Source organism: Chiloscyllium plagiosum, unplaced genomic scaffold (genome assembly GCF_037043375.1).
Source record: "Chiloscyllium plagiosum isolate Xiang-an unplaced genomic scaffold, Cpla_swu_hap1 HiC_scaffold_6, whole genome shotgun sequence".
NCBI lineage: Eukaryota > Metazoa > Chordata > Chondrichthyes > Orectolobiformes > Hemiscylliidae > Chiloscyllium > Chiloscyllium plagiosum.
In genome coordinates this window covers 43,134,625-43,157,194 of record NW_028270144.1, presented here as the reverse complement: position 1 = coordinate 43,157,194, position 22,570 = coordinate 43,134,625, and the positions used below count along the sequence as shown (strand labels likewise).

The window sequence follows — 22,570 nt, the reverse complement described above, 5'->3', positions numbered from 1 at the left end:
GTCAAGGGGTGGTGCTTATATTGTCTCGTATTGGTGATGGTCATAGCCCAGCATTTGTGTGGCACGAATGTTATTTGTTACTTGTCAGCCCAAGTCCAGATATTGTCCAGATCTTGTTGCATTTGGACATCAACTGCTTCAGTATCTGAGGACATGTGAATGATGCTGAACATCATGCAATCATTGGTGAACATCCCACTTCTGACCTATGATGGAGGGAAAGTCATTGATGAAGTAGCTGAAGATGATTGGGCCGAGGCCATGACCCTGAGGAGGTCCTGCAGAGATGACTGACCTCCAACAACCACAACCATCTTCCTATGTGCCAGGTTTCTCTCCAACCACAGCAGAGTTTGACACACAAATGCACTGATTTCAGTTTGTTAGGTCTCCTTGGTGCCACACTTGTTCAAATGCAGACTTGATGTCAAGGGCTGTCACTCTCACCAAATCTCTGGAATTCAGCTTCTTCGTCCATGTTTAAACCAAGTCATAATTAAGTCAGGAGCTGAGTAACCCTCGTGGAACCAAAACTGGGCATCACTGAGCAGGTTATTGCTGAGTAGGTGCTGCTTGATATCTCTTTTGATGACATCTCCATCATTTCACTGATATCGAGAGCAGACTGAAGGAACAGTAATTGGTCGGAGTGGATTTGTCCTGCTTTTTATGTACAGGATATACCTTGGCAATTTGCCACATTGTTATGTAGATGCCAGTGTTGTAACTGTACTGAAACAGCTTGGCTAGGAGAGAAACAAGTTCTGGATCACAAGCCTTCAGTTCTATTGTCAGAATGTTGTCAGATCCCATAGATTTTCAGTATCCAGCATCTCCAATTGTTCCTTAATATCACATGGAATGAATCAAATTAACTAAAGACTGGTATCTGTAATGCTGCGACCACTGGAAGAGTCTGAGGTGGATCATTCACTTGACGTTTCTGCGAATGCTTCAGCCTTATCTTTTGCACTGATATGCTGGGCTCTTCCATCAATGAGGTTGGGGATATTTGTGGAGCCTCCTCTTCCAGCGAGTCATTTAATCATTCACAACCATTCATGACTGAATGTGGATGGACTGTAGATCTTAAATGTGACCCACTGATTGTAGGATTGCTTAGCTCTGTCTATCACTTGCTGCTTATGCTGCTTGGCATGCAAGTAGTCCTGTTTGATAGCTTCATCAAGTTGATATAAAGAAATGGTCCACGCCCCATCTAAAAATATTTACCTTTGTAATTGCTTACCCCAGTTGATGGTACTGATTGTCCAAATTCTCAAATGTCTAAAGTTTTGTCTGGTTGGCCTTCAAATAGTTTTCCAAATATCTTTATCCAAAATGCTGAGTTTTAATTAGAGATGGCCACCACTGCCACTGTGGTATGATTTGACCACCAGTAAATTGTTTTATCTTATGTAGCAGTGTTTGTGTTATCTCCTGGAATAAAATAAACTGTGCATTATATTGTGGTATTGAAGAATCCAATTTATTGCTATTATATGTCAATGTTACATACACAGGCATAGATGTGTTTGATCTATCTTTAAGCTTCAATACAACCAGAACACGCTTCAAACAATCTCAGAAAAATATGGATTTTGAGGACTTTGTATCTCTAGGGTCACATAGTATGACATAGTGATGATTTCATAGCCTGTTTCTTACAGGTATATTGACCATGAAACATAATATAACATTGCCGGTCTAATTTTCACAAAAAAAATAGAAGATTGCTCAAGTAATGGCTGCTCAAAGATCAATAAGAGTTTGATTGCCACTTAAGGTACCTGCTAACACTCACTTAAGAGGCTACTTGGCATCTCAAGTTCTAGTGCCTATCCTAACACACTCTCTCAATAACAACCAGCTGATTGGAAGTAACTCAATGGTGAGAATGATTTCAAGTGCCAAGGGATATTAACCATGTGAACTTCTCACAGGAGTCACTGGAGAAAGCAAGTGCTTGTTTATGGACTCCTTGCAAAAGGTTACCTTTGACCTGGACAAGGAACTGGCATCAGTCAGCTTATGTCAGAGAAAGGAGAGTATTGTGAAGTGTTTTGGGCATCCCTCCTCTACACCTTGTTCCCCCAAGACTTCTTATGCCATATGTGGGAACCTATGTACTCTTACCCTCAGTCTATGTACCATCCAACAATATTCTGTTGTATGCCAGTCAATGGGCATAATTTCTTGGACAGCTGCCTTATAATGGTGAGAACTTGCGTGACCAACCCATAAGCCCAGATTTCACAATGATAGGAAGCATTTCCATTGCAATAAAGATGTCAGAAGATATCAGAAATCCTGAGACACCACTCTGAACCTGGAAAATCTCATTTTTGTGTGAACAGGATTGGGACAGATGTTATTTACACAATTTAGTGGAGGTAGATGTCCAATCAAATGATCAGCTTCCTCCAATTATGTCAGAATTTGGGGTCTTTGAAGTGTGGAATGTTGAGTATGGAGATCAACCAGATAAGAGTAAGTTTATCTCCACTGTGTTTCTCATGATTATGCAGGGTATCCTTTTGAACAGCTATCTCTTTGGATCTGGCCCTGAAACACCTTGTGACTGGGTTAAGGAATAATTTGCGAGTTGTTCAGGTAACCTTTGTAGGAAAGAGGCAGATGCTCTTCGGGATTGTTAACTGTGGAGAAAAATATTCATAAGAGGTGCAACAGCCATTTGGAACTGTGTAACATGCCAGAGTGTCAGGAAGAGTCACAAAGTGCCAAGAAAAATCAAAATATGTCCTTACAAATGAGAAAGGAGCAGATTACTGAGATGCTGAAATCTATACTGAAAACAAAAATTGCTGGAAATCATCCAGACTCAAAATGTTAACTGGCTCTCTCTCCACGGATTCTGCCTGACCCATTATGATTCCAGCATTTTTTTTTGTTTTCAGTTTTTTTTTACAAATTAGAGTGATTTTCCTCATATAGTCTGCAGTGTGGATTTTTTTTCTCTCTCCTGTGTGCATGCATATTTGTGGATAGGTGAGTCAACATGATTGGAGAAGGACAGGAGGCTAGTTGGAAAGGTGTACTGTGTTGACATAAATAGTATGAGGGGCAATGGTGATGGGTAGAGGTATTTAGAGTAGTATAATGAGTATAAGGAACAATGGTCTATGGGTGAAGGACCTGAAGGGATGACATAGATGGGGCATTTGGTGTGAAATGTTTTATAACTTTTATGAACTTTGCATTGGAGTCCAACAGAGGCATTCTGTCCAGCCAACTGGGGAAGGAATAGCATCCTCTGTCATTCCTGAGTCACCTGGCTTGACACTCAATCCAGTCCACTCCTCAGGCAAATGTGCACAGTGTGGGTAGATATTTTCAAAGGCGCTGTGTTTGTACCCAGAGTTTCTCCTGTGTCTGTGAATCTGACCAATGATGAAAAATTGGACCATTGACTACAATAATAGCTTTGAAAAGTCTTTTAAAAATGCAATATACACAGTAAGACATTAACTATCACACAGCAGTTGGCAGTCAATGCTTGGCAATTGACAACACTAGGAATAGTAAGTGTGGGGGCAGTAATTTAACAACACTGAAGAGTTTCTGCACTTTAATACCGTTGAGAAATAGGTGATCTGATGTTTAACAGGGGATTATAATAGGTTTCAAGTAAAGTATTTTTTAAAAAAGATTCAACATTTCCTTCACTTTGTTTTCCCTTATTGGCCTCAGTTGCATTAATTAGAATGTTTCCAACTTGAAAGTGTAAATTAAACACAGCTGCCTTTGCTAGATTTAGTCTCTGTTAAACATTCCTCTGAAAAGTCTCCAGAATTTGATTCCCATTTGCCCTTCATTTCAAAAGAAAGGCTAGGCAATAATTCTACAAAATGAAGTGTGTTACTGAGAAAAGTGAAATAAAATGCTCTGTTAAGTAACATAAAAGCTAATTCTACCATCCTATTTTCCCAGAGGGGAGTTGCAATTGAAGAGAGCACAGGCAATCAACACCACAGCCCTATCTCTGACCCACACTCTCCTTGGCAGTGGCCTCAAATGGGAGGGCTGAAATTTGGAATTGGCTGTGTGATATGAAAAATCATTGTCTTGTTTCTTGATATTTAGAAGCCCATCTACAAAGAATATGCCTTCTTTAATTTGGGCAAAATGAAGCAGACATAGTGATCAACTGAGTTTAAATTTTCCATACAACATACGTCTGGCTGTGAAGCTGTCTCTGATTTATGTGCTATACATTTCCTAGGGGCTTTTCCTGGTTCACTATGGCAGCTATCGTTGAAGGCTGCTAAATTTATTTCTAATTCATTCATGGGATGTAGATGGCATTTGCTAGGCCAGCATTTATCGACCATTCCTAATTCCAGACAAGGCAGTTAAAAGTCAGCCACATTGTTGTGCGTTTGAAATCATATGTTGGCCAGAAGAGTAAGGACAACAGATTTCTTTCCCTGAAGAACATTAGTGAATCAGATGGGTTTTCCTGACAATTGACAAAGTGGTTTCATGCCCACCATTAGGCTCTTAATTCATTTTTTTTTGAAAATTGAATTCAAATTCCATTATCTGCCACAGTAACATGCAAACCCAAGTCCCTCGAACATTACCCGGGTTTGTGAATTAACAATCTAGTGTAAGACCACTGGCTATCACCTCCCCAAATCCCTATTATTGTACTTCAACAGGGATTCAATCAAATTTAAAGTGACATTGTAAGAGGGATCCTGAGGAAACTTTTAGTCGTAGCCCCTTTGAGCTAAGGGCTAATCAGGTGAGGAAGCTTTTCATGAAAAATTCATTGTATAGTTTTCTTTCAAATTGTCCTGCTAAAAAAAAAGACTGAATGTTAACCAAATTAAAAATAATTAATTAGAGGAAGGCTAATTCACTGTGATATGAAGAGAACTGTACCAAGTAAATATGTAGTTATTAATTGATATAGAACAATTAGTTGGCTTTAAATAGGATATGATTTGAATACAATCAATGTGCTTCACATCCCCCACAAAGACAAACCACAGCTCTCTGGATAATGTAAATGATAGAGAGTAATAGTCCAACCAGACTGTAGGGCTGATCTTTCATAAGAGAGAGATTAGATTACTTACAGATTAGATTACTTACAGTGTGGAAACAGGCCCTTCAGCCCAACAAGTCCACACCGACCCGCCGAAGCGCAACCCACCCATACCCCTACATTTACCCCTTACCTAACACTACGGGCAATTTAGCATGGCCAATTCACCTAACCTGCACATCTTTGGACTGTGGGAGGAAACCGGAGCACCCGGAAGAAACCCACGCAGACACGGGGAGAACGTGCAAACTCCACACAGTCAGTCGCCTGAAGCGGGAATTGAACCCGGGTCTCTGGCGCTGTGAGGCAGCAGTGCTAACCACTGTGCCACCGTTGATTGGCAATGACTTAATCCAAGGGTTGCCCCACTTCAGGTGAGGTTTACAAGGAGAGTCTTCCATAGTAATGTCAGCTAGTACAAGAATTATACCCACACTATTGGCATCACAAGCCAGCTGTCTAGCTAAATGACTAGCTAACCTTTTTTTGTGAATGGGGTAGCTGCCATAATGTGAAGCAGGAAAAGGTGTATAATTGACAGGACAAGTAAAAACTAGGCTGAATTGAGAAAGTTCAGAGAGAAAATGACAAATGAAATTGGAGAAGCAAAGAGAGATTGTGCAAAGAGACCTAAAAAATGGAATCTGGAAGTATTTCTAACTCTGAGGTTCGAAATGAGTAATTTGCATTTGCTTTTAGCAAGGTAGAAGACACTTCCAGTTATCATGGAAGACAATGTCATTGAGATAGTAGATGATCAAAGTTTGTGAGAAGATTTGTAGCTCGGGTGCTCGTTGCTGTGGTTCTGTTCGCCGAGCTGGAAGTTTTTGTTGCAAACGTTTCGTCCCCTGTCTAGGTGACATCCTCAGTGCTTGGGAGCCTCCTGTCAAATTCATGTTGCTTGTCGTCTGCGTGTGTGACTGGGACAATACTACCATTATAGGGCAAGCCAAACAAAGAACAGCCAGGGAATTCCTAGAAGCTTGGCACTCATCCACAAACTCCATCAACAAACACATAGACCTGGACCCAATATACCGGCCACTACAGCGGACAGCTGAAACTGACAACCAGAAGCGGCAGGGACAGGCCACTATAAATGCCGGAGGAAACACCACAGAAGCGCTTCACAGGAGGCTCCCAAGCACTGAGGATGTCACCTAGACAGGGGACAAAATGTTTGCAACAAAAACTTCCAGCTCGGCGAACAGAACCACAACAGCATAGTAGATGAATAATAAATGATGTTAAATAGGTTGGCCATACTTCAAGCTAACAATTTATAAAGACCTATTGGAGATCATGAGGACAGTTTGTGTGCTTCTACTGATGATGATAAAATAAGTGCAAAATTTGTGGTGTTACTATTAATAATCTGCAATCCTATTTTGATATGGGGGATGCAATAGAGGAGCATTTTATATATATTATGACATGGATCAAAAAAGGGTATATGTAAAAACTCAGCAACTATAGGCCAGTTGCTTCTGTAAAAGCTTTTGAAAACAATAAACCTGGACAAATTATTCAGTTTCTTGAACAAGCATAGATGAAATTGGAAAATTTTACTTCAGGGGGTGACATTTGATAGGCAATGGCAAGCATTTGAAGATGCATGGAGGAACTGCAACCATTGTTTATTCCTGTGTGGCACAAAAATAGAATTAGCAAGGTAGCCTGATCATGGTTAGCAAGGGAAATTAGGATTGGATCAGAGCCAAGGAATGGCCATACAAATTTAATCAAAGAAACAGCAGACATTGATATTGGGAGCAGTTTAGGTTTTAACCAAGGAAGGCAAAGGGATTGATTAACAAGGAGAAAGTAAAGTATGATAGTAAGCTTGCAAGGATCATGCAAAATGATTGCAAAAGCTACCATAAGTATACAAAAAAATCAAGGATGATTTCAGACAAATGTAGGCTTCTTACAGTCAGAGTCGGGCAAGTTATGATTGAAAACAAAGAGGTGGCAGCCTAATTAAATTGATACTTGACTCTGTCTTCACAAAAGAACACACTTTAAATCCAAAAAATATAGGAGAACACAGGGCATAGTGAAAGGAGAGAACTGAAAGAAATCAGTTTAGTAAGGAAATAATGGGGAAATTCACACAATTAAAATCAAAAATTCCAGACCCTGATAAACTACATCCCAGAGAATTTAAGAACTGACCCGGGAAATAATAGATACATTGGTGGTCTTCTTTCAAAATTCTGAAGACTCTCACAGTTCCTATGAATTAGAGAGCAGCTAATGCCACCCCACCTTTTAAAAAAGGAGTAGAGAGAAAATATGAACTTATAGACCAATTAGCCTGACATCAGTAGTGAGGAAAATGTTAAAGTCCATCATAAAAGATTTCATAACATAGCACTTAATAAACAGTAGTAGGAGGAGACAGATTCCTGAATATGAAAGGTAATCATACTTGAATAATCCACTGGAAACTTTTAAGGATGTAACTCGTAGAGTTGATAAGAGGGAGAGCCACTGGAAGAGGTTCATTGAGACTTTCAGAAAGCTTTCAATAAGGTCCCACATAAGCAATTTTAGCACACAAAATAAAAGTACATGAAATTGGAGTGTGTACTGACATAAATAGAGAACTGATTGGTCAATAAGGAATGAAGAGTAGGAATGAATAGATAATTTCCCAAGTGGCAGTCAATGACTAGTGAGACATCGCAGGGATCACTGCTTGGACCCCATCTATTCACAATATATGGTTATTAATGATATAATGGAAGATACTAAATGTAAGATCTCGAAATTTGCAGATGACACGAATCTGTGGGAGGGTGAGCTGTGAGGAGAATTCAGAGTTGTTTCAGTGTGATCTGAACAAGTTGAGTCAGTGGGAAAATGCAAGGCAGATAAGATGGCAGCTTATTACCTGAATGATGATAGATTGAGAAAGGTGGATGTACAACAGATCTGGGAGTCCTCATACACCAATTGCTGAAGGTAAGCATGCAAGTGCAGCAGGCAGTGAAGAAGGCAAATGGCATTTTGACTTTCATCGTGAGACGATTCAAGTGTCAGAGTAGGGATGATTTGCTGCAAATGTACAGGGATTTTGTCAGACCACACCTGGAGTATAGTGTGCAGTTTTGTTTTCCTTATCTGCAGAAGGATGTTTTGGCTGTGAATGAAGATGTATCAGGCTGATTCCTGGGATAGCGGGACTGATGTATAAAGAGAGACTGGATTGATTAGGACTTTATTCACAGAAGTTTAGAAGAATGAGGGTGTCTCGTAGAAACCTACAAAACTCTAACTAAACTAGACAGAATAAATGCAGGAAGGATTTTCCCGATGATTGGGAAATCCAGAACAAGGGTCCACAGTTTAAGGATACAGGGTATGTCATTTTGGACTGAGATATTGAGAAATTTATTCACGCAGAAAGAAGGGTGCTTATGGAATTCTCCGCCACAGAAAGTGATTGAGACAAAAACATTAAATGTTTTCCAGAAGGAGTTAACTATAGTTCTGAGGGCAAAATAGATCAAAGGGTATGGGGAGTAAGTGGCCACATTATATTAAATTGATTGGTCAGCCATGAGCATCTTGAATAATTGAAAGCAGACTCAAAGAACATTTGAGTATTTTACAGAACCAATGTTGAATTCCCTACTCCTTTTCCTTTTTTTTATGTATCTGTGTAAATGAAAAGAAGATAAAGCATATGTTGAGTTTATCGATGACCTACACAGATGGTTGATAAGGACAATGTGGTTGATGTATTGCATTTCCAAAAGATGTTTGATAATGTGCCACATAATAGGGAAGGAAAGAAAGGAAATATGAAGTTGAAAAAATGACAGCAGAGTAGTGATGAACAATTTCTTTGGGCTGGTAGATACACTCTCACAATTTGCCTAATTTAATGTACTTGAGCACAAGTTGACAACACTCAAGATTTGCTGACCCTCAGTGTCTTGTAGATGTACTGCTGGAGTTTAATCACTATCATATTTTGACCCTTTTGGTGCTAAGTAATTGGGGAATCTGACACAAATTGGCAAGACACTTAGCTACCAGTAATAAATACAAACACTTCAGGTCTTAATGAGACCAATCAGCTGACTGACCATCAATCGCTTCCTGGTATATTGTGAATGGTTTAATCCAGCAGCAAATTCATGAATGTGCCACAGAGAGGTTACTTTATTTCCCAACTTGCACAGAATCAAAGAGGTATGCAGCACAAAAAGAGGTATTCTTTGTTGACTCTTGAACCAGCTCGACAATTAGTGTCATGGAGGATTGTGTGATAATGTCTCATAATAGTAATCCAGAACCTTCAGATATTGTGTTTCATTAAAATGTATTTATAAGATGCAGGTGTTGCTGGTTTGGCCAGTTTTTATTGCCCATACCTAGTTATCCTTCAGAGGACTGGGATAAGCTGTCTTCTTGAATCACGGCAGTCCATGTACCGATGTAGGAAGATCCACAATGCTGTTAAGGAAGGAATTCCAGGCTGTTTGACCAGCAACACTGAAGGATCAGTGATTGATTTCTGAGTCAGGATGATAAGTGGCTTGGAGGGGCACCTGCAGGTGTTGGTGTGCCCATGAACCTTGCTTTTCTTGAGGATTCTCGGTTTGGAAGCTGCTTTCTGCTTGGTGAATCAGTTATTGTTCTAAAGGGTCTTATGGTACAATGGTAGTGACCCTTCCTCTCACCCCGGAAGCTTGGATTTAAATGCTACTTATTCCAGAGATGTGCCACTATACATGTGGACTGGTTGATTACAAATGGCTACAATTAATCCCATATGTGGCCTTTCCCATTAATCCTTAAAATATTCCTCTTTCAAACAGATTTCTAATTTCCAGTTGAAAGTTATTATTGTACCAAATTAAATTACCTTTTCCATCAGTATCTTCCAGATCATAATAGAATGCTTCCCCAAGATTTTCCCTCCCTCCCCTCCATGATTTCACTAATGGAAACAGTTTCTCCTTATTTTTTTTTTGTCAGTCATGCCAAACTAAAGGTAACAAAACCTTGTAGAGTGTCTACTTACCAAGCTTCAAGAAGAAAAGGTCACAAGCTTTCTTTGAGTGCAGGTTTGACTCTGTGGAAATCTACAGCAAATGTAGGAAATATTTCACAATGTGGTGATTAGCATACAAGAGCATTTCATCATTCACTTGATTGCAATAAATAACAAGATAACAATCAATGTTTTCATGTAAAAATGCTAAAGCAATGCCAATATATATTTGTTTTTGAACTTTGAAGGATGAGCAACACCAATGTAAACTGTTCGAGACCCTTTCCATAAGTGAGGTCTCTCAGTGTCTCAGCAAAACTTGCCAGTGGGAAAAATCAAGGGTGGAAATGTCATGCAGTGCATCTGGGATTTCCTCATGCATGTTGTCTGTGCCTCACACCGTAACAGTAGTGAAAAGCCTGACAACAATTAACCTGTTCAGCTTAATGCAGTAAATAGCGATCTTATCACAATACCTCTTATTAGCTAATTTCCAGATTGGACTGAAGATCACACAGTGCTTGGAAAAAGATACTTTGTGCAGCACTTCCCCATTTGTAATATTTTGAATGATGCGTTCTGTACATCCCATTTTCCCTACTTCTGAAATCCCTATAATTGAATCCCATGATGATCCAAGTTTAGTGCAAAAAACAAAGTATTCTAATCACATATAATTAGCCTCATTTTGAACATATAGGGTGGAATTCTACAGTAATCTAAATGACATGGATATGGTGAGACTGGCAGACTTTGAGTAGTCTTATGCCTATGTTGACTTTGGAAACAATTTTCTGCAACTTTTAGCAACCTGGCATCAAGGTGAGATTCTTGTTCAGTAATGGTGAGTTGCTAACTTATGGATATTATTACTCATCAACAGGTCTACTAACTCTATACTTCTTCATTAATTTGCTGATTTCAATCATAACACCCACTGCCAGCAAACCTGTGATGACATCAAAGTCAGAGTAGGTATCTGGTACTTGCCACCTGCTCTAAAGAAACTCTATGTTAGACACTGGGCAGTAAAAACGTAGTGCATAGTCAATGGGTACAGGACACATGCACCACATATCCATGTATATCAGTATCCAACATGTGTCAGCTTCTGAGAACCTTAATTGCACATCGCTTATCCACTTATAATACATTACTGCATTTCAAGTTCGGAACTGTGCAATGCAATGGAAACTGTCATTGTAATTCTCCAGCAAGGACACTTTGTGCTTAGGGACACCTTCCCAGATAATGAACTCAGCAAGGCTGTACCTCGGGGCTGTTGCTCACTGTCATAACACTTGCTCACTCTGATCCTATCCAGATACTCACATCACTGCCTTGCCTTGCCTTGCCTTTTTGTCCTTGTCCCTCAGATTCAGGCTCACAGTATGATTATGCTGTTTCGTGCAGGCATGAAGATATGAGGCTTGTTATTAGATTAGATTACTTACGGTGTGGAAACAGGCCCTTCGACCCAACAAACCCACACCGACCCGCTGAAGCGCAACCCACCCATACCCCTACATTTACCCCTTACCTAACACTACAGGCAATTTAGCATGGCCAATTCACCTGACCTGCACATCTTTGGACTGTGGGAGGAAACCGGAGCACCTGGAGGAAACCCACGCAGACGCGGGGAGAACGTGCAAACTCCACACAGTCAGTCGCCTGAGGCGGGAATTGAACCCGGATCTCTGGCGCTGTGAAGGCAGCATTGCTAACCACTGTGCCACCGTGCCGCCCACCATTTCCTGGGGCTGAAATATTTGCACAGTTTATTCCTATTAAGGAACTGTATTGTCTACATAGAGTAGGGAGGGACCATGATGATTGGACTAGTCTGAGCTGTTACATTAAGAAATTCGATCTTTGCAGTTGGCAATATTAATTCAAATGCGAGTTTGCTGTCATCCATACAATAAACATAATAAGTAGAAAATTCAGAATGATTTTGTATGAAAAAAAATGTTTGAAGATACAACAACACACTTAGTGTAAAATTAGATGCATAATTCTGGTTACCTATCTAATCTTGTAAAGTGTTCTAACATACTGTGCATTTGTCTCAACATAGAGTCTTTGCTGTATTATTAATTTGCCAGAGATATTGTTCATGTCTCACTTCAATATATTGAAGTAGTGTAGCAACTAAACAAGTTGTGAATTGTAATGTACTCACTGCTGGTTGGGAGGTAAATAATTTTACACGTATAAGCACCACTAGTTAATTGTAATGCTTTTACCAGAAACCTTGATTTTTTTTTGATGAAGTAACAGAAATGATAGATGAGTTATGTGTTTGGCGTGGGATAAATGAATTCCTGAAAGGCAATTTATAAAGTACCATATAATAGACTTGTCAAAAGGTTTGAAGCCTGTAGAATAAAAGGGATAGTGAACAGTGTGAATACAAAGTTAGCTGAGGCATAGGAAACAAAAAGAAGTTGTGCACAATTACTTATTAGAGTAGATGTGTCATGGAGTTGAGACCATGTTTTTCTTACAATGATGACTTAGACTTGTATGTACAGGACACAGTTTCACAATTTTCAGATAGTATGAAACCTGGATGTATTGTAAACAGCAAGAAGGCTAGAGATAAACTTTAAGACGACATAGGCTGGTAGGATGGGTGGGCACCTAGCTGATGAAATTTAATGTCGAGAAATATGGGTGTGATGCCCTTTGTTCGGAAACCAAAGAGAGGCAATATGAAATAAAAAGTACAATTCTAAAAGCAAGTCAGGAGCAGAGAGACATGGAAATTTGTCTATGCCAATTTTTTAAGGTGGCAAAGCAGTTTGGGAAAGTGGTTAAAAGGTTTTATGCGATCTTGTATTTTAGAAGTAGCAACATTGAGTGCCAAAATAAAGAAGTTATGGTGATCTTTTATAAAACTGCACTGCTGGAGTATTTTGTCTACTATTGAGCACACTTTAGGAAGAATATGAAAGCTTCAGGAAGGGTGCAGAAAGGTTCACCTTTCAGAGTCATTCCAGGGCTGAGAAATTTAATCTAGATGAATAGATTGGAGAAGCTGGTGGTGTTCTCCTTAACTGTGAGGAAGTTGAGAGAAAATTTGATAGAGGTGTTCAAGATCATCAGGTTCTAGATTTGTTAAGGTGGTCAACAAATCTTACTCATATTAGAGGAGATCACCTTTGGTCAGGAGATTCCAATACAAAATGTCAAGGGCGGCCTTTGACAGTAGATCACAGGTTTGGACTGGATTAGTATGTCATGGTGGTCAGACTCAGATTCCTCTCTTTGTAGTAGGTGGACATCTGAATATAAGGTAGCCAACGGCCCATTTTGACTCTTTGAACCTGATGTTCTTCTGGAATGAAAAAGAAACATGTATTAAGGGAGCTGAAAGTGTTAGGTTGAGGTGGGGTATACTGAGCAAGTGAGTACGCAGTGCAGTGAGTATGCAGGGTTAGTAGTGTTAGGGATTGGGATGGGTGACAGTGAGGGAGAAGACTTTGTAAGCCATAGTGAGAATGATAGGGAGCTAAGCTTTGGTGAGAGATGGGTAGCACAGCAGAGACAGAGTGAGTATGAGACATCAGTCAGAAGATGGTGGCACTTAAACTGTCGGAGAGGAAAAGGTCATTGACCTTCTTCCAATTATTATATAATATTATTGTGCATTCCTCCAGATGGATGAGAATGCTCAGGTTGCAACCTCATACCAGACTGGCATAATCTGGTGCCAATGTTAGTCCTTGTAGAAGAGGATGTTCCATCTCTATATCACCCCATCCAGCAGGACCTCCTGATCCAAGTCCACAAAATGAGACACTAACTTTCCTTATGTTCCTAGTCTGGAGCAAATACCCAGAACTGTGCAGGACAGCTCCAGACTAACAGGGATTGTCCAATTGTAAAACTGTCTTTTAAAGGTGTTGCCAGCTCCAGGAATACGAGTGTATTTTGGGACATCCTGGAAGGAATGATTTGTTCCAGTTTCAGTGAGTGGTGAAATTGGTTTGGTACTAGATGAGAGGAGCACCATGTGGATGGATTAGGTTGCAGTTGAAGTTGCAATGGGAAAGTCCATTAGGTCTTGTGGATAGATAGTCTCCATGAAACTCAGCAAAACTGACAAGTATCCATAAAAACATAAGGTTCTGGTTAAAGTAACTAAATCAATTCAGTTAATTCAGAAAATTATATATTAAATAAATTGCATGCTACAAGTAGAATTGTGGAGTTCAAGCATAAATGTATTTTGAATCTTTTGTGACAAATGTACTCTTTATTTTTGATGTAATCTTCAGAATGATATTCATCACATTAGCTGTGTCTTATTAAGTTTTTATTTGTTAAAGCTGTGTTATCCAGCAGTTTAATTGTCATCAAATTTTAAATTTAACAGAGCAGGTAATTGACATACAGCTAGCTTTTAAGATATTATGGTGAAATATTTGCTAAACTTTATTTTAAAACTATTGACTTCCTCATGCAGGTCATGCCCCCATGTAATTATACCGCTCAATATCAGATAAAAGTCAAATTTGTCATTTAAACTCCATACTGTATACCTGTGTTGCCATATCTCTGTAGGTGGAACTGAATGGTGCATAGATAAACTTCAAATTCAAGTAAAATGCAATTTAAAGCAACCTTTTAAAATCTTTGTGCTCTTTCCACTGAATATTTAATTGGTTCTTATGATGAATAATATTTTAGCTAATTACAGCCATATTAGCTGAAGTGCCAGTATTATTGACACCAAAATAAAAAAAATTCCCTGTACAATTATGTGAGAAAAGAAATAACTTTTCATGTGCTAGTTATTTTGAATGAATGGGCTTTAAACAAATACGGACAGTAAATGTAAATGTAGAGAGTAAGAGGGGTAATGGCACAGTCAGTGGAAAGATATGATGTTAAATTGAAATTTTAATTGAAGATGTGTGAAAATGTGAACAGTTGATCAGGATTGGAAAAACAAAGACAAGCATATTCTATTAAAGTCAATGGCAAAAGCTTTCATAAACAACAACAAAAACATAGTAATTACATTGATAAAAGTGCTATCCAAGCATAAAGAAGATAGCCTAATTCTGGAGAATAAAGATTTATGAATATTTAGTACTTCTGACAGTGGGAATGCGGGTACATTAGTGAAGGATAAAAAATAGTTGGTAAAGTTAACTCCAGCTAATAAATTAGGACTAAAAAAGGTTGTTGAACTCAAGATGAATAACTTATCAAGCCTTGATGATATTTATCTCAGGCTGTCCAGATAAGTCAAAAAGGACTTATCAAAAGCTCTGGTCATAAATTTTCAACCCTTCTTAAATATGAACATAAGAAGTATAACACACTTATTTTCGAAGAGATAAAATAATCAATCAGCTTGTGTCGAGCAATTATGGACAAGCCCTTAAGGGGAGAAATTCATTTGTTTCGAATTGCTTCTAGCAAAACTACACAGACATATGCCACTTCATCATGTGACATTCTTCAATGCCATCAACCAAGGAACATCCAGGAAATAGGCATATATCTGTGAGGCTGCAACTGAAGTTAGAAAGCAAATTTTTCCCCTTTAGAATCCATCTGTGACATAAAATTAATAATCATTTTGATATGCATGGGTAAGTAATCGATAATAGCCTAGAATTTTTTAAAGGAAATGATAATTGACAAATTTAGTTGACTGTTAAAAACAAATGACGTACCGTTGATTAAGCCAATGTTGTAGATGTGAAATATATTGCTCTATAAAAGGTGTTCAATTAAGTACAGCAACGTGTTGTCACAAACTTGTAAACATATGATTGATTAATAAATGGAACAGGGATAGTGATGAAACTAAGAGATAAGTGTAATGAATATTATTTGAAGTGAATGGATAGCAGGGTGTGCTTTAAGTTTCAGCATTGGCTCCAATTTGCTCTCATCACTTGAATGATTTGGACTTTGTCAAAGAAAACACAGTATTAACATTTTCAGATGACATGAAAGTAGTGGGGTAAGCAAAACAATGAGGAAGTCCCTGAATTTAGATTAGATTACTTTACAGTGTGGAAACAGGCCCTTCGGCCCAACAAATCCACACCGACCCACCGAAGCGCAAACCACCCATACCCCTACATTTACCCCTTACCTAACACTACGGACAATTTAGCATGGCCAATTCACCTGACCTGCACATCTTTGGACTGTGGGAGGAAACCGGAGCACCCGGAGGAAACCCACGCAGACACGGGGAGAACGTGCAAACTCCACACAGACAGTCGCCTGAGGCGGGAATTGAACCCGGGTTTCTGGCGCTGTGAGGCAGCAGTGCTAACCACTGTGCCACCGTGCCGCCCAAAAGTCTGCAAAAGTCTTGAGGAGTATAAAGAGAGTGTAAAATGAAAATGGCAGATTTGATTCATGGGTAAGGGTGTGTTAGTGAGAGTGAGTGAGTGAGAGAGTGAGAGAGAGAAGCTTGTCTGTTTGTTCATTGTGAAGTAATTTGGGATTTGATGCCATTTACAGCAGATATTTAATGGCCTGGACAACAGCCCAAGAGGATTCATTCAGCTACTAGAAGGTACTCAGAAAATTGCTGATGAGACCCACTGGCAGGCTATTAAAATAGGGTCTAAACAGTGGCATGTGGCATTGAAATGCTTGATCTTGTTTTAGATTCTATTCTTATTCATTTTGCTCTTTCATAGCATGACCTAACCAATGGTTCAAAAAAGGTTTGCTGAAGACCATCATGAAAAAAAATACATAAAACATATTCTTAACACTAATGTAGACCTGCCATCCTGCATCCAAGTGTCTGCAAACAAAACATTCCCACATCTAATTAGCAATGTCGAGGGAGATCCAGTATCTGTAATTGACTCCTTGGTAATTTATCCCATATAGAGTCATAGAGTCATAGAGATGTACATCATGGAAACAGACCCTTCGGTCCAACATATCCAAGCCGACCAGATATCCCAAACCAATCTAGTCACACCTGCCAGCACCCAGCCCCATATCACTTCCAAACCCTTCCTATTCATAGGTTTCCATGAGGAACTTTTTCAGGACAAGTAAAGTGGTTGCAATAGGTCTAGGTTTCACAAAAGATCAGCCATCTATTCCTTACTTGTCACAGTCTTCAGTCTGTATAAGGATATAGGTTTACCTGGATGTAAATTTGCTCGCTCAGCTGGAAGGTTCATTTTCAGGTGTTTCATCACCATTCTAGGTAAGATCATCAGTAGGCCTCCAGTGAAGTGCTTGTGTTATGTCCCACTTTCTATTTATGTGTTTAGATTTCCTTGGGTTGTTGATGTCATTTCCTCTGTTGGTGATGTCATTTCACATGTTGGTGATGTCACTCAGTGTTGGCGTTGTCATCTCCTGTTCTTTTTCACAGAGGGTGGTAGATGGGGTCCAAATCAATGTGTTTATTGATAGAGTTCTGGTTGGAATGCCATGCTTTTAGGAATTCTTGTTCATGTCTCTATTTGGCTTAGGATCGATGTGTTGTCCCAGTCAAAGTGATGTCCCTCCTCATCTGTATGTAAGGACACTAGTGATAGTGGGTTGTGTCTTTTTGCACCCAGTTGATGTTCATGTATCCTGGTGACTAGTTTTCTTGCAGGTTTGTCAGCTTACTTTACAACACAGTCTGTTGAATGCACTAGAGAAGCAAAACTGGCTTCCTGCAATTACTTTGTAGTATCATTCTTTACAAAGGAATTGAAACCTTTCATGATACACAATGAATTACAGGCAGCTCAGAAGCTACTTGAAAATGACAGATCGTTGTGTCAAATAACTTTAATGTTCAGCTGATCAGTTTGGATGCAATAAACTGAAATGAAAATGTCAATGCTGGAAAGCAGCAAAAGATTTTTTAAAAAGTATTGAAAATGTCAATATCCGAACATAAAGATGAACTGATATTTAAAATGAAATTCCTTCTTTTAATCTGGTCAATGAATCATTTCTTAAGTGATGTAATTGTTCTGAGTGTGCAACATTGTTTTTAAGTTGTCTAAGATTCAGAAAATGAGAACAATTGTTTGCGTCAACGATGAAAGAAGAATTTGCATTTATATTGCACTTCAGGATATTTCTAAACACTTCAGAGAAATGGATGACTTTACATTGCTTTGGAAGTTGGGACGCAGCTTAACAAACCACATGTCAAGATTCCAAAAGAACAATGAAAATAAAGGACAGATTATCTGTTTTAGTGCAATTTTAACATCAATCCGATGAAGCAGGTGGAATTGTGTTTTAATATCTCAAATTTTGTGATTATAGCAGGTACAGCAGCAATAGGGTTGGCTGATACCAGTGAATATTGTGAGACAGCTTTCCTTTAGAGTCATAGAGCCAGAGAGATGTACAGCACCTGGCCCATATCTCTCAAAATCCTTCCTATTCATGGACCCATGCAGATGCCCTTTAAATGCTGAAGTTGTACCAATCTCCACCATTTCCACTAGGTGAAAATGAGTACTGCAGACGCTGGAGATTTGACTCAAAAGTATGGTGCTGGAAAAGCACAGCAGGTCAGGCAGCATCCAAAGAACAGGAAAATCGATGTTTTGGGCAGAAGCCCTTCATCAGGAATGAGGCTGGGAGCCTTGGGAGTGGAGAGATAAATGGGGGGGAGGGGGGGGTTGCTGGGGGGAAGGTAGCTCAAAGTGCAATGGGTGGATGGAGGTGGGAGTAATAATGATAGGTTGGAGGGGAGGGTGATGCAGATAGGTTGGAAGGAAGATGGACAGAAAGGACAGGCCATGAGGGGAGGGGAAATGAGGAAACTGGTAAAATACACATTGGGTTTGGAGAGTCCTGAGGCAGAAGATGAGGCGTTCTTCCTCCAGACGTCGGGTGGTAAGGGAGTGGTGATGGAAGAGGCCCAGGACCTGCACGTCTTCAGCAGAGTGGGAATGGGAGGGGGAGGTGAAGTGTTGGGCTACGGGATGGTAGGGTTGGTTGGTATGGGTGTCCTGGAGATGTTCTCTGAAGCATTCTGTGAGTAAGCATCCTGTCTCCCCAATGCAGAGACCACATCGGTAGCAATGGATACAATAAATGACATTGTGGAAGTGCAGGTGAAACTTTGATGGATGTGGAAGGCTCTTTTGGGGCCTTGTCAGAGGTGAGGGGGAAGGTGAGGGCACAGGTTTTGCAATTCCTGTGGTAGCAGGGGAAGCTGCCGTAAGGGGAGGGCGGGTTGATGGAGGGTGTGGATCAGAACCAGGAGTCATGGAGGGATGGTAATTAAAGAAAGCAGATAGGGGTGGGGAGGGAAATATACCTCTGATATTGGGGTCCATTTGTAGGTGGTGGAAATGGTGGAGGATGACACGATGTATACGAAGGTTGGTAGCTTGGGAGATGAGGACCTGGGGCATTCTGTCTTTGTTGCGGTTGGAGAGGTGGGGTTTGAGGGCAGAGGTGCGGGAAGTGGATGAGATGTACTGGAGGGCATCATCAAACAGGTGGGAGGCGAAATTGCAGTCTTTGCGAAATTGTATCTGGTGTGTTCTGTGGTGGAACTGGTCCTCCTGGGAGCATATGTGGTGGAGGCGGAGGAATTGGGAATAAGGGGTAGCATTTTTGCAGGAGGCAGGATGGGAGGAGGTGTAATCCAGGTAGCTGTGGAAGTCGGTGGTTTTTGTAGAAAATGTCAGTGTTGAGTGAGTCATCATTGATGGAAATGGAGAGGTCCTGGAAGGGGAGAGAGGTGAGTGAGATGGTCCAGGTGAGTTTAAGGTTGGGGTGGAATGTATTGGTGAAGTTGATGTACTGTTCTACCTCCTCATGGGAGCACAAGGTGGTGCCGATGCAGTCATAAATGTAGTGGAGGAAAAGGTGGAGAGTGATGACAGTGTAATTATAGAAGATAGACTGTTCCACATAGCTGACAAAGAGACAGGCATAGCTGGGGCCCATGTGGGTGCCCATGGCTACCCCTCTTGTCTGCAGGAGGTGGGAGGATTCAAGGGAAAAATTGTTGACAGTGGGGACCAGTTCAGCCAAACGAATTAGAGTGTCAATGGAAGGGTACTGGTGGGGACATCAGGAGGGGAAGAAACAGAGGACTTGGAGGCCTTGATTGTGGCAGATGGAGGTGAATAGGGACTGGATGTCCATGGTGAAGATGAGGCGTTGAGGCTAGGGAAATTAAAGTCTTGGAGTAGGTGGAGGGCATGGGTGGTGTCTCAAACGTATTTGGGGAGTTTCTGGACCGGCGCAATAGGACAGTATCGAGGTATGTGGAGATGAATTCGGTGGGGTAGGAGCAGGCTGAACCGATGGGTCAGCCGGGAGACATTGACTGCCTCAACATGTCCACCCACCTCACCCACTCCAACCTCTCACCCTCACAACGTGCAGCCCTCCACTCCCTCTGCTCCAACCCCAAACTTACCATCAAACCAGTGGACAAGGGGAATGCAGTGATAATTTGGCACATTGACCTCTAAACAGCTGAAGCTAGGTGCCAGTTGAAGACACATCCTCCTACCACCCCCTCAACCATAACCTCACCTCCCATCACCAAACCATCATCTACAAAACTGTACACAACCTCAACACCTCAGGGGATCTCCCACCCACAGCTTCAATCTCACAGTTCAGGAACTTCACATCGCCCACTTCTACCTCCTACCCAAGATCCACAAGTCTGACTGCCCCGACTGACCCATGGTCTCAGCCTGCTCCTGCTCCACAGAATTCATATCCACATACCTTGATACTGTCCTATCCTCCCTGGTCCAGATGATGCCTTAATGATTAGGAGGTTTTTACTATATTTCTGTGTTTTGCTGAAGGAATATGCATGTGGGTGTTTAATCAAGTGCTGTAACTCAGTATAATAACTGAATTGTCACAAAGTGACTGTAGTTTGTTTAAAATGGGACACAGTGGGGGATCCAAGATGGCGATATCCTGTTAGGATCGCATTTGCTGGGCTCCGCACTGCAACACCCATCCAACAGAGCCCAGAACCCATTCCAAGCACTTTACTGCAAGTAAAAACAAGGAAAGCAGCTAGAAAGCTGAAAAAAATCGACTTAACTTTGTCCTTGCAGCTGGAAAATGCTGATAAAAGGAGGAAACGTGCCACGGCCCAGCCCTCTGAAGCAGTGGGCTTGCTTACTCACCAGACCCTGGAGCTGGCCAAATCTCACAAAGTCCTGGGGAGGCAGATCCAGGAAAAAAATTGAGGAGAAGCTGGCTCCTGTATCTGCTATGCTGCAAGATCTGGGGAAAAGGACTGATGAGCTCAAGCACCAGGCTGCAGGGGTAAAGACAGAAACTAACTTCTCTAAGAGCCGGATTGAAGCCCTATAAACACAGGTCCGTGGTCTGTTGGATCTGGTGGACGATCCCAAAAACAGGGGCAGAAGAAAGAACCTGCACATTGTTGGCATACCGGAGGGGGCGGAAGGTGAGTGGCCGGTGGAGTTCTTCAAGATGTGGTTTCTGGAAATCATTAGTTTAGAGGTTGAGAAGGGAAGGATAACAATTAAAAGAGCCCACCGGATCATGGCACAAAAGCTAGGTGCGGATCAGCGCCCACACGCTGTCCTGGTGAGGTTCTATCATTGTAAAGACAAGCAGAGGGTCATGGAAGCCTCTAAAGCCCAAGGGAGGTATTTGAGGGTGTTGGTTTGTGGCAGCTCCAGTGTCATGTTTTTTTCAAGACTTTTCAGTGACAGTGGTCTGGAAAAGGAAGTCCTACGATGACATCAAGAGGAGATTGAGAGAGCTTGGGACGTAGTATTCAAGATATCCAGCAGTGCTTCAGATCAATCATAATGGATCTATATATTTGTTCAGCTCACCAGAGAAAGCGAAGAACTTTGTGGATATGTTGACTTAAGTCGAACTGCTGAATAGGCATAGAGGACAGAGCTGTTCAGGTTTGTTTTTCTTTAAAAACGTCTTGGTGGAGTCTTCTTTCTAATAATAAGTTGTGTGAAATGATGTCCGGGATAGAGTTTTTATCTTTAATCTCTAAGTTATGTTAAGGAATGGGTGATGTATTTATTTCTAGTTTATTTATCTATAGTACTAACCTCGCTCTTGGTGGTTTTCTTCTCTATCATATGGTTGGTGTACGTTGTGTGACGCTAGCTGGTAGGAGGTGAGAGGGTGGTTGGGATGGTTACTCGGGTTGTAGGATGTGTAGGTACCCCCTTTGAATAGGAAATAAATTGCTCCAATCTGTGCCTTTGGCGATTTTATTGTTTTTCTGTTTTTGCTTTTTATGGTTTTTGTAAGTTTTGTAGATTTGTTAGCTGTAGTTATATTAGACTGTGTAGTTTTTGGGTTTTGTGGATTCCTTTGCATTAAAGCTCAGTGATACGTAATTCACATTCTTCCTCTCTGGAATCTAAATAGTTGTTGCAGTTCTGTTCGCTAAGCTGGGAATTTGTGTTGCAGACGTTTTGTCCCCTGTCAAGGTGACATCCTCAGTGCTTGGGAGCCTCCTGTGAAGCGCTTCTGTGATG

The 22,570-nt window shown here is 40.7% G+C and overlaps 1 long non-coding RNA gene across 1 annotated transcript in view; it reads right to left on the bottom strand.

The window, feature by feature from the left end:
- Window positions 1-10,112: 10,112 nt before the first annotated feature.
- LOC148149754 (uncharacterized) overlaps window positions 10,113-22,570 on the bottom strand; it is an 83,776-nt gene continuing 71,318 nt past the window's right edge. The window contains exons 2-3 of the long non-coding RNA XR_015757351.1: window positions 13,248-13,425; window positions 10,113-10,173 (exon numbers count right to left, since the gene is read on the bottom strand). This is a non-coding gene — a long non-coding RNA (uncharacterized LOC148149754). The remainder of the gene's footprint in view (window positions 10,174-13,247; window positions 13,426-22,570) is intronic.